Raw genomic sequence first — 13,953 nt, 5'->3', positions numbered from 1 at the left:
GAGTGCTCACCAGTTCGCACGAAACTCGTGTAAACTTTTTTGAGAACTCATCACATGTGATGTGACTCCAAAATCTGAACGGTCTACGTGAAGCAGCACCTCATGAAACCCGCCAGTCCCAATTTTTACTTTGATCCAAAACTTTAGTGGGCCATGAAAAATGAAAACAATTTCCTCCCTTGATCTGCATTTCTCTTTGCTATGGCGTACCAAAATTTTAAATCAGGGTAAAAATTTGTCCCTTAGGATTTCATGGGATTCCGTGTCAACGGACCGTTCGGATTAGACACCCATGATCTATATATGTGTGTGTGGGAAATGGTACTATAAGGTCGACCTCACGGGAACTTCCCATTAGGTCGAGCTGTGTGGGGCCACCGTGATGTTTGTTGAACATCAACACCGTGCAATTTATGGGTCCCCTTTAGGTCATGGGATATCCCAAAAATCAGTCCTATACAGAACTAAGGTGGACCATACCATCTAAAACCATGTGAAGACATGCCTAAAACACAAAAAAAGCACTTGGTGGGGCCACCCGAGAGTTGAACTTTTTTCATCCTCACCCGTGTAAAAAATTGGGATTTTTTTTTTTTTCCCCAACAGGCCACCATGAGCAGCGGGCCCCACCATGTAAGTCGATAATCGGACGTATGCAAAAAGCGGGTCCACCATGAAGATCAATCTGACAAAAGTCAGACCAGTAGCACACCATGGTGGCGTCATAATCCCATTGTTCCCTGTTTGTTGACCCACCTTAGTCGTGGATCTGTCTGATTCTTGATGGACGGTATGGATTTTACATATATACACCGTAGACCCGGTTGCATAAAACGTGTTATAAAGGAATCTGGCCCACGTAAATGTGTCGGGTGGACCAGCCGGAGGCTAAGGGCCTGTTTGTTTTTTTAAAGAAATGGGAAATACACGGTATATAGTAATTATTATGATTTCACGGTGTTTGAAAATTCATAGGAATTTGTGCCAAATTGGTTCAAAAGAGGTAATTTTAATTTTTGAACTACAAAGTAATGCACATGATATATCCATTACGTCCATCTGTTTTATTACAATATTTTGGAGCATGAGACAAAAAATGAAGCAGATCCAACAATCAAGTGTTCCACGCCAAAAGAAACAGTGGCCCCACAAAAATTTTAACGGTAAGTATTCGATTTCTTTTTTGTATGACGTGGTCCACTTGAGTATTGGATATGCCTCAATTTTTTTACTCGTCTATGAATTCAACTAGAACAATGGATGAACGGTGTGGATAAGCGAAATGCATCACAGTGGGACCGACAGATATTTTGTAATATTCTTCGTTTTCGTGTCAAAAATAAGCAGTCAAATCAGGTAGGTGTGCGTGAGTGTGTGGGGCTGTGTGTAGATTCCAAAACTTGTGTGCCCCGGGAAGTTTTCAATGGTAACTGTTTAATCCCCGTTGTGTAGTCCACTTGAGCCTTGTATCTGCCTCATTTTTTCCCCATTCCCTAAAATGATAGAAAAAATGGATGGACGGTGTGGATAAGAGTAAGACCCATACACCACGGTGGCCACTCTAAGCTGCTGCCCTTTCCCAGCTAGAGACGGGCAGGCGTAGGACGCAATCCACGTCCCTATTTGATTGGAGGGAAATACACACGTAAAGGGCTGGAAAATCATAACAATAATTATCTTTTTAATTTTGTGGTCCTCAGCTGAGGATCAAGATGCTATTGTCTGATTATCGGTTTGTACAACTGGGCCACATGGTTGTTTAATCCGTACCTTTGATCTATTCGGACAGATTGCGTATGTACCATGAATGAAATTTCTAGGAGATAAAACAATTCTATCCTCTCACTCTTGGGCCGCTTCCGTGCATGGATAAAGCACCATTCCTTTTAAACACCTTGGTAACATCCGGATGGTGCTTTTATCATCATTTATAGGAGTTTCTTATGTCGGTCAGTTCAAACAGGCAAACACCATCATTTACAGGGATATTGGATCTATTCAAACAGCCCTACGAAATAACAGAAATCGCTCATGTTGTTGGAGCCATTGGTCCAGAGCGGATTTATTACAACTTGAACCACACCTATTTGGGAGGGAGGTCGCTAGCAATCTGTGTTCCAAGCGCTTTCAGTCTCCGGACGCAACCTTCCTGCAACTGTGCGGTCCAAAGCTAGGCGGGGTCCACGGTTCACTCATTTTAGGACGTGAGCCCAAAAGTGAGGCAGATCCAAAACTCGCATGGGCCACACGATGGGAAAGACTAGGGATGGTAATGCCTACCGTCGAAACCTTCCTGGAGCCCATTGTAATGTTTATACGCCGTCCAAACCTTTCTTAAGTTCATACCCACTGGAATGAACCGAAAACACAAATATAATCCTAATCCAAAACTTATGTGCCTCGAGAAGTTTATAAAGGGTTAGCGTTCAATCACCATTCTTTCATGTAGCGTGGTCCACCTGATTTTTGAATCTCTTCATCTTTGGGATGGCTAAATGGGAAGCGGAATTGCTGGTTTACCACACACCAGCAGTATAGCTGGTGTGGGTACACAATCCTCGAGCTCGAGTTGTAGAATGGTTTAAAAGATATCAAAGTTACTTGGGCCTTAAAATGATGTATTTATTATATCCACACCGAGTTCATCCTTTTGGAGCAAGATCCAAAAAATGAATCATATCCAAAGCTGCACCAAACCACAAATAACAGCAGGGGTAATGATTTTCACCATTAAAACGTTGGTAGGGGCCCACATAACATTTATTTTCCATCCAATACGGTAAACAAGTAATTATTACTTTTTCACCTAGTTTGAAAATTGTTACTAATTTCACCTCAAAAACCGGTCCAAAAGTATTAATTTAAAGTTATGGGCCCCACTGTAATGTATATGATATATTTGTGCCGTCCATATGTTTTATCGTAACATTTTAGTGCATGTATTAAAACTTGAGGTCCAACTGTCAAATGGGCCTCACGGAAGGAAACAGTAGCCTTACTTCGTCCACTGCTGAAAGTTGTTTTCCTTCACTAGCCCATACTGATGCTTATTCACCATTTAACTGATTCACAGGGTCCTACAAACATGGATAAGGGGAAAACAAAAATATCAACTTGATCCAAAACTTATATGGGCCCTAAGAAGTTTTTAACGGTATGCCGTTCAACTCCCATTGTTTCTTGTGTTTTGGTCCATGTGAGCTTTTGATCTGCTTCATTATTGGGCTCGTGCCATAAATTCAACTGGCACAACTTGTGAAAAGACACATACATCATGGTGGCCTCTGCATTAATTTCACAAATTTCTTGATTTAATATTAAAAAGATAATCTGTGAGTGTCAGCATTGAGAAAAATGCACTAATTACCTAGGCAAATAATTATTACCCATTTACAAGGTAATTATAGTTGAGTCTAAAAAACATTCTGGCCCTAGTTAAGAGTAAGTGTGGTAACTTGGTTCACCTTATCACTACCGTAACATATATATGAGATGTTGTAGCTAGTCCTTAATAGAGATTCTCAAGGACTGAGGCCTATAATATGGGGGTAAGGTTTTTATATGAGAAACTTCTCTCCTTCCTCTCAAGCCCTAACCCCAGAGAATCCCTCCACTCTTAGAAATCTTGGTCCACCAAATCTAGGGATTTTCATATTTTGTATACTGCTCTCTTTTCTTGTGATTGGGAATGGGCATCCCTGGTAAGCATCACTAGAGATGTCACATTTGTGTGATCGTAAGTATGGAATCAAACGTATTCCATTGAGTGTGATCAGATTAATGTTCTAAGACAAATAGTTGGAGGTTGGGACGGATTATTTCTAATCCACTTATGCATTTAGTGTGATATCATCTCCTAAGGGGATTATAGACTCAAAGGTTTCACTATATCTACTTGATTAGAGGGTGCATGTTGAGTTTTCTTGTTAAGAGGGAGCGTAGTAATTCAATTCACCTTATTTACACCTTATAAATCCCCGTCCACCAAATGTAGAGATTTCATATTATGTATGGTATTATATTCCCTTATGGTTGAGAATTGACATCTATAGTAAGCTTTATTTCATCTTCATACATATGCACTCAATGTAATTTCATTTATGAAAATATTAAAAGTAATGTTTTTTATTGTTTTTACTTACAATTGGTATAAGAGAGGTGCTAATGCATTGCTTGATTTCTTCATCAATGGTCATGCTAAGCACACATGCCAACAAAGGATAACCATCGACTTATTTCTATCTGATAGATGTCTCTGATAATGCACCAGTCTGGTCCACAGGCAGTATTCTAACAGGATTTTGTTTATTATTATTATGATAAGCCTATGTATATGGACACATCATGCATCATAGGGAGTGACAAAAGTTGCCGAGATGTTAAAAATCTCTCTATATTTTTTAGGGAAAATTAACTAGATGTTATTGTCAATCTTATTGTGAAATGATCCTGATATTAACTTAATTATTGTATAATTATATATTTAAAATTTTAAAATTATTATTAATTTATAATAAAGAAGAGATCTTTGGTTAAGCTTCCTTCGATGCAACGCATTCCATTATTAATGTGATGACACAGACCCTTATGTATGTCATTAAGGAGGTGAATCGTTGCATGTCAGGTGGCCACGATCAGCATGCCCATTAATTAGAAAGCGTACCTAGCAGTACTATAAAAAGACATGTCAAGAGAATGTATCTATTCACATATTTGGCCATGATATTCTTGGTAAGCCCGTCTCTTACAATCCTGCTAAAATGGGAGGTTTTCAAAGAGCTAACAGTGTTCGAGAATGTTTTGAATATCAGGAGATTGGACCAATGTCAAAGCCAATCCGGCTTTGATTCGGACCGAAGTCGGGAGAGACAGACACATTGGCTAAATCAGGTTTCCCTCTCTATACGTCAATCAGAATAAAAAGAATGAGAAAACTAGATCCAACCTGATCCGACAATAGACTGGTATCAAGTGTCAAATCTCCTCCAACATTCGAAATCATTACCCTATAGATGATTAAATGCAGGAGGTAGTTTGATCCAGATCGTCCAACACATTAAAGTTGACAAGGTGGAGCATTAATAGAGGTGTTGAAAGTCCACAATCAGTTCAAGTTTAGCCCTTGAGGTCCCCGGATTTTTGACTGGTTGTCTTCATTAGAAGAATCTTGACATTCCCAGGCCTGATCTTTAGTGAGTCACGAAGATCTCTACAAAGGATCGGCTACGAGAAGAAGATCCGAAAAGCTATTAAGTATATATTTGGTTGTAGTCCTTTCCTCCCAATGCAAGCCTGCGATCATGGATCAATCAAGAAGATTCCTATATCCAAAATTACGATGTGAGCACGAATGATCCAAAAGTAGCAAGGAAATCTAGCAAGGGGTTTCACCCCCTCAGCAAACTATAAAAGGAGCGCACGAAGAAGAGCTCAGCACCTCACGCCAAACACATCTATCTACTTTTTATTTATCTTTCCTTGGTTTAGTCTCTAACATAGATAGTACTGCATAGCGGCTCCCACTATAATACCTTAGGAGTAAAGTAAATATCCTCGACCTTAAATTGTAGGATCATTATCAATTGAGTTACAATTTGGTTGATTATACAAATCCGGTCATATCCTTCTGACCATACGCCTCAATTGTCTATTTCGATAGACATATCTGGTATTTATCTTTCTCGTTTATTTATTTGGTTGATTATTACTTTATCAATTATAATAAGCCATATATTTAAACGTCAATAAAATTGACACTATTTAACCTTATTTTATTTATTTGTACATTTTTATTTACTTGAGAGATATACAAACCTAAAGACTGGTGAAAGAAATAAACTAAGTCTTTAGATTCATGTTTATTGTCACAAGGTAAAAAGAACTCATTCGAAAAGGTTTACCTTTACCCTTTCACAAATCGCTTTAACAGAGCGCAAATTGGTGGTTGAGAGGATAACTGGATCATGTGTCCAGTATCCAATCTATTCATCTTGACATATGGAGATGTCAACGATTCAATCAAAACATTTGAGTCGAGTAGATTCCGGCATGCCCGCACATCTTACCCACACACGAAAAACCAATCTAAGCCCTCACTCACACGCGTGGCCTTGTTTAATTGAATTGGCAGCAAAACCTCTTTGCTACATTGGGACACTTAGACAGTCCAATCCATTGATATATATTGTTCATTAGATTTACTGCACATCTCATGAGTTGTTGTCATGCCCCGAAATCAGAAACCGGGCTCACAAAATTTCCGATCGTTGAATCCGGTGCCAACAGCCTCCGTAGAACCCCATTCTCGGCTCCCGATACCCATTTACCAGGTTCCGATCTTGAGATCCTACAATGAGGATTTCTAACATCAATTTAATTTATAAAGAGTGTAACCACAAGCATAACCCGCGAACAATAACCACAATAACACCATCACAAAATCCACGATGATAAAAAAAAACTTTTGAGTACAATGCGTGAAAGGAAAATACATAAATCAAAAATCAAGCTTCAGAAGGCCGTTGCACGCTCCAAGCTTAACACTGCTGCAACCTATCATCATCTGCACGCATTTATCGTGCATAAGCTTATAGAAAGCTTAGAGGGTGGTGTAAGTGTGTGCACAAGGTAAGTATCAAGCATTCAATATAATGTCATCATTATACAATACCGAAAATACTGGCAATCCATAAATCGTACTTATCGGAATAAGCAGAAAGACTGACAAAATCATGAATTATCAAAGTAAGCAGAAATACTGACAAGATCATAAATCATAAGATAATAGAGTAAGCAATATAGAACAACTATGCAAATAAATAGTCACAAAAAGTCAAAAAAATCAGATGCTGAGGATGCAATGCAATATACAATTCCTGATGAGTTCACGAATAGCGTCAGCCGTATTTAGACCATATAAATGCAGAAACGCAGTAACCTAAAATATTGTATGCCGCGAATGTCATGCAATATGCGGTGCGAATGGAATGACTATACTGGAGTGTGAAGTCGGGATGATAGCACGTAGTATCGCAGGCTATGGGGTCCATCACAAGGGACTTCTATTCAAATCAGTCTCATGCCTAAATTTGGATAGTCAGACTCAATGTGGTAAACTCCTGATCTCAGGTTAGTCGCGCGCCCCAACCGAAATCCTAGCCATTGCAAAGGCACACGTAACAAATAGGTGCGCACCACCAACCCGAGTGGATGGTGAATGAATGAATGCATGAATGAGTATGCAACTCCTGCTCACTAAATCCACATATCAGTACAGTTCATCTCTGGGATCATCACCGAGGTTTAGTACACTCCAAATGGCACTGCCGCTCTCCTAGCCGCACAGTCCAAGTGAGCGTAAAAAACTTCACTATCCGCCTGGCCAATAGTCTGTCAATACCTATCCAGAACGTCGATAGCGGACTCATCCACGAGCTGGTCAAACTCAGCTTAGTATTGCCCCCTACCATCGGGCGGGTAAGGCCACACCCTCTCCCAACCGACTACGACACAGTGAGAGACGCGGCCTCCTGGTATTCGGCACTCGGGCGCTTATGTATCCACTCGGTCTCGACGTTGGGGCGTCTTCTGGCCACGGAGGTTTAGAAATTTTCACCTAGGGACATCTATGGCGCCCGTATGCTAGAACAAAATATTTTCGGTGTTCCATTTGGCCATCCACGATATGCCTTTGAACGCTACGGCCCTTATGTCGATAGGGCATACAATAATCATAATGCGAGATGCATGAGTCATACAATCCAGTCATGCATTAATCCTGCGCATACTGCGTGCTCATGTGAGATAACCTTCGCCTATCAGGGAGTCTCATAACAACATGCTCAATAATATATGCAACGATCAACCACATCTCATAACAAACATGCAGATGATGCGTATGGGCATGTATCATGATGCTATGCTGTCACATACTCATAATCGGTATCAACAACCGGCATCGACAATCGACCTCGACAATGTGGACATTTAACCAACATTGCCCTCAAGGAATGGCCCACATAGAGCCAAACATATAATGGGCCCACGGCCTCACATAAAGGCCTGATATACAATACAGTGGGCCTTACTCAAGGGACACATATACACAACAGGCGGGCCCTGCTCATGGGCCTCAAATACATGACATGTGGGCCCTACACACGGGTCTCGAATACATCTAATGGGCCATACATCATGGGCCATGAATACATCACAATGGGCATTTCTCATGGGCCTAACATATATCATAATGGGCTCCATAGCCTGGTCCTCAAATGCATCCCAATGGGCCTCATCGCATAGGCCTCATATACATCATATTAGGCCTTAAACACGGCCTGAATGCACATCACAACGGTCCTCAAATATGGGCCGCATATACATCGCATTGGGCCTCAAAATCGGCCTCGATATTCGACCTCGATACTCGAAATCGACACTCGGGATCGGCCTCGATCGATAATCGGTCAATCGGCTATGACAATCATAATCGATAATCGGCCACAATAATCGGCCTCGATCGATAATCGGTCATCGACCACGACAATCATAATTGACAATCAGCCACAACAATCAGCCTTGATCGATAATCGGTCAATCGTCATAATCGGTAATCGACAACAATAATCGGCCTCGATCGATAATCGATCAATCAGCCACGACAATCATAATCGGTAATCGGCCATGATAATTGGCCTCGATCGATAATCGGTCAATCGGCCACGATAATCGGCCTCGATTGATAATTGGTCAATCAGCTATGACAATCATAATCGGTAATTGGCCACGATAATCGCCCTCTACGCGAGGTAGGATCCATAGATAAAAACTGATCAACCATAATATAAAGATCGGTCTTCGGCCGTGGTTATATCAAATCTAATAGCGCGAAACCATCCGTCTAGGGTGGATGGGGCCCACTTATTTGGGTTAACCCACGAAGAGATTGGCCTAACAAGGCCTAATGGAAGGTCACAATGAGGATGTTTAACCGTCGTTGCCCATCAATGTGGACATTTAAGCAACATTGCTCCCAAGGAGTGACCTACATAGGGTCAAACATAAGGTGGGCCCATGGCTTCACATACAATCATAATGGGCCTCATTTACATCACATCGACTTCGTCATATGGGCCATCTTATATATCAAATCGGGGTCACACTAATGGGCCTCATATATATTAAGGTGGGCCTCAACGGACGGGCCACAAGTATATCAAGATGGGCCTCAATAATGGGCCTTATATATATCAAATCGGGGTCACACCAATGGGCCTAACATATATCACAATGGCCGCTTAATGGACCACACCAATGCACAATAGGTGGGCCCTGCACATGCAGCAAATGGGCCCCACCAGATAGTCGACGTGGATATAAAATGCATACATTAGGTGGGTCACACGTCCCACGGATAGTGTGGATAAGGCATATATCATGGTGGTCCCCCGTCCCTAGATGGCGTGGATGAAATCATATATCAAGGCAAACCACACGTCCATCGAATGGACAGACAGTGCGAATACAACACATCATGGGCCTAATACATATCACAATGGGCCTTGCCCATAGGCCTAAGATTTAAGCAAGTGGGCCCATCATATGGACCTTAAATACGAGGCAGGTGGGCCTCACTCATGGGCCAAAAGTACATCATGACGGGCCTCATGGATGGGCCGCACCAATGGGCCTTAAATGGGCTTGGTCCATATCAAAAATCATTTCAATAGTTGTAGGTGTAACATGTGTATCACTGGACACTATCATTCTATGGGGCACATGGCCACAAATAATGGTCAGCACTGCCAAACATTGCCCAGGTAATTCAGCACCATCCAAACATTTCCTAAGTAAATCGGCACTGTCCAAACATCATTCAGCTCATCAGCACCGTCCAAATATTGTCCAGCACTGTCCAAACATTTGGACAGTGTGGATGTAACAAATACATCACAGTGTGGCCATATGGTAAAACAGGTGGACGGCTTGGAGATAACATACAACAAATGGGACCCACAGAACTTGCTGATGTGGCACATCGCCTACATAGCTGGAGTGAGGTACACTAATTAATCTGCACATAGTAGGTGGGTCCCACATCCGTAGACAGTTGGACGGAGTGGATATAGAATAAATACATAAGGTGGGCCACGTTAGACGGCCTAGATGAAACATATATGTAAGATGGCTCCACACGTGTGGGGCCCACAAGAAACGAATGGACGGTGGGATATAACATATTCCTCTGACTAGACCCACTGTAATTGGGACGTCAACACAACAGCTATATTAACCGGTGTTTACATACACCAACCAATCCTTTTCACACGTGGGTCCCATGTGGGGCCCATGTGGGGCCCACCATAACATGTATTTTCCATCCAATCCACTCATAAGGTCACAAGGGCCTGATTAAAGAGGAAAAACAAATTTAATATCGATCCAAAACTTCTGTGACCCAAAACAATGTTTCAATGGTAAAGGTTCAATCCACTATAACCTTTGGTGGTGTGGATCACCTGAGCCCCATGTACGGATGATTTTTGGGGAATCCTAGTTCCCAAAGGGGACCCATCAAATGCATGGTGTAGATGTATAACATACGTAGTGGTGGGGCCTGTGGTGGGGCCCACTGTCCCATTCCTAGACAAGCAGCAAGGATGCTGCTTGCTGCAGCGTCCAGAGGACGCTGTCAGCAACAGCGTCCTATGCATATTTTCTTTTATTTTATTTATTTATTTTTTTAAGGTTTTTCATAGGTGGGGCCCACATCGGGGGATCTATGCCGACTATTGGTCTCCCTGGCTCGTAACGGAACTTACGAGTCCAATATACAACATTTTTCGGCGCATAAAAACATCACAGCGGGCCTTAACCGTTTAAATCACCTAAAACCATTGTTTCCTACATCATGGCCCGCTAGAGGTTTAGATTGGCTTCACATTTCGGCTCAACACCTAAAATGAGATGGGAAAAAGGGTGGACAGTGTGGATCAGATACATACATCAAGGTGAGGCCTGCATGAACGGCCCACCCAAAAAGTTGAAATCAAACTGATATTTGTTTTTTTCCCTAAGTCCAGAGACGATTTAAATAAAACACATATGCGCTGGGGTCCACCGTCCTGAGCTGGACGGTGTGGCTGCACAACACATTCATTAAAGTAGGCCCCACGTCCTTGTTGGACGGTGCCCACGTACATTAGGGTGGGGTCCACATAGGTGGCCCACCCAGCTTAAAATCAAGCTGATATTTGCATTTTTTCTATGGCCAGGCCGGCCCAAAATCAGGCAGCATGGCTGCTGGTTGGTGGGCGCAGCAAGGTAGACCGATCCCACAAGATGGACGGTCTGAATGCTACATGCATCATCAGGTGGGCCACTCATCATAAAAGAAAGGGAAAGAGAGAGGGAGAGAAGCACCCACCTTCTTTCTTTTTTCTCCGTAGTGCTCCAAAGCTCCAATGAGACTCCTTCAATGGTAGAGATGGGCTTCTAATGATTGGATTGAAGGCGATCTAAGGTGAATGTGGATGGAAATGGGAGGGCTGTCATGGACGTTTGTGAGTTCTCCTCGATGGAATGGAAAGAAAGAGAGGGAGAAAGAGATAAGAGAGAGGAGTTATTGCTTGTCATAATGATGGCCATCATAAATGCCGAGGTAAGGAGGTAAAGGAGGTGTTGACTTAAGAGGATGAGCCATTATTACTTATGTAAGGACATGACACCTAAGGAATGGTGTCATAGGGATAGGTAGGTCCCACAATGTGCGGTCCACAGTCATTATAATGCGCGGGCCACAACTTCTGATCTATGCGTCGCTTTGATGCAAGAGACGCGACATTGGAACCGCAACGACAATGCAGTCATGACGGTACAAGTTTCGAGTCGAGCCGGCTCAGATATACTGGACACGACTCAAGATCGCGTGCAAATGCCAATAACAAATCACGGGTCGTCGGAATTCGACTGGAAGGGATTGCGGAAGCCTGCGAAGCGATACAGTATAGGATACGACTCTTACAGCTGTTGTGCAAACATCACTCTAATCGAATAAATATGAACCATTTGATCAATGGTCTATAATATATACACTCAAGATAATTTAAACAAAATAGGTCCAATCAACAAAATGATCCATCAAATTGTTAGGATGTGCTTATGATTCCGAAAAAAAAAATGTTGAATAATTGTAACAATCACATCAATGGCTTAAAAAATGGATAGCTGTAGGAGATAAGGCCATATCAAAGATGGGTGGGATCACCCAATCCCTTTAATTTTTGTACATTAGAATATGAAATGTATTCTCGACTCAATGGACAGTTCAGATCAATTGTAGTGATCTGAGAGCGCCAGAGTGTTTCACTATAATAAATATGGACTTTTACCACAAAATGCCTCTACGATTCAGATTTTACCAAATAATGTCACCACAAACCCACATGGCCTGCCATGCTTCTCAAATGAAACATTACCTTACTGTCCTCAGTTTTTTTTTCTTCTTCTTTTATTTATGAAGTGGAGAATTCAAAATCGTTGAGCACATGTCTCACATCCAACCAGTCCAAAAGGAGCACACCAATGTGATTACTAGGCAAACCAAAAATGTTGGGGATCCAATCATAGAATAGGCTAGTCTATAAAAAATAATATACACCATTCAAAGCATTCAAATTCAAGTTCAAGTGTAGCCCATCTAATGATTTAATTGGCCTGATCTTTTGTCTGTGCAACACCATGATGGGTGCATATGTTGGATGGCTTGGATACGGCATATCACGTGGCCCCACAAGTCTTGATTTTCACTAATTTTTAAATAAAAAATTGGATGGAGTATTTTTAGTAATTTCTGTCTTCAGAAAGCACTTCCGCGTTATTTTTAATGGTTGAGGCATTATTTGGTAAAATGATAAATCCAAAATAATTTTGTTGTAAAAACTCTTAATAAGTGTTGATGTAATTTTTAGTTAGACCCTCCTTGGTTGACCCTCTGGGACATGCACAAAAGAAGGTAAGAGACAAAAGAGTCTGGGCTTGCACAGGGGACCCTCCGATGCCTAATTAAGGACCTTGGGTCTTTTAAGGAGATGATCTTAAGAAAAGAGTTACCAGTCGAGTATTAGAGTATGTATGCATACCTTACATTTGCTAGGGGTACCTTTATTTATAGAAGAAAGAAGACAATGCCGTGAGGAGTCTTTCATAATATACCGGAGATCATTCCGCACGGGTATCTGGATTCGTCCAGGATCCCCCTGAGATTATCGTCTTTCGAGGTTCTCAGGATCTGATTTGATTCCCCAAAGATCTTGTGAGAGATCTTCGGGCCGTTGGAGAGATTCCTGAACTGTTGGTCTGCAAGAAGATTGTGTTAGATATAGTAGACGCAAGCAATATTGAGCTTTCCGTAAAACTGGCATTTGCCTTATTTTAGAGGTTTATGCTGATATATGACCGAGCTATGGTCGAGCTATAGCCGACCTATAGGTTAGGTTTGCAACTGGCCTTTTGAGTGGACTTATAGTCGCATCCTTTTTTAATGTCCTTATAGTTGCGTCGACCTCCTTGAAGGTCAACCTGTCCTTTGAAGTAGATATCCCTTAAGGCTCAAATCTCATTGGTTCTGTACCGGTTTGTAGAGTTGGTACATTCCATAAGTTGACCTATCGACTCATCTAATTTTTCTCCCAACAATAAGTATTTTTAATTTGTTATTTTTGGCAAGATTTATGTTAATAGTATCTTGAGAAAAATGAGAATTTTCGTATAATGTCCTCTCTAATAGAGCTATGAAGTTATTTGTTACTCTGACATAGCACGATGCCTAGTGCACAGGCTAGATACTAGGGCAGAAATTGTACTCTTGTCATACATTAACTCAAATTAAGCCGACTAAATTTCGGAACCATCACTTGTTAAATCAAGCTCCAAAATCAGATTAGTTCATAAACA

The sequence above is a fragment of the Magnolia sinica genome, chromosome 19, assembly GCF_029962835.1.
Source record: "Magnolia sinica isolate HGM2019 chromosome 19, MsV1, whole genome shotgun sequence".
NCBI lineage: Eukaryota > Viridiplantae > Streptophyta > Magnoliopsida > Magnoliales > Magnoliaceae > Magnolia > Magnolia sinica.
The sequence above is the reverse complement of the archived record's forward strand: the minus strand, read 5'-3'. Positions refer to the sequence as shown.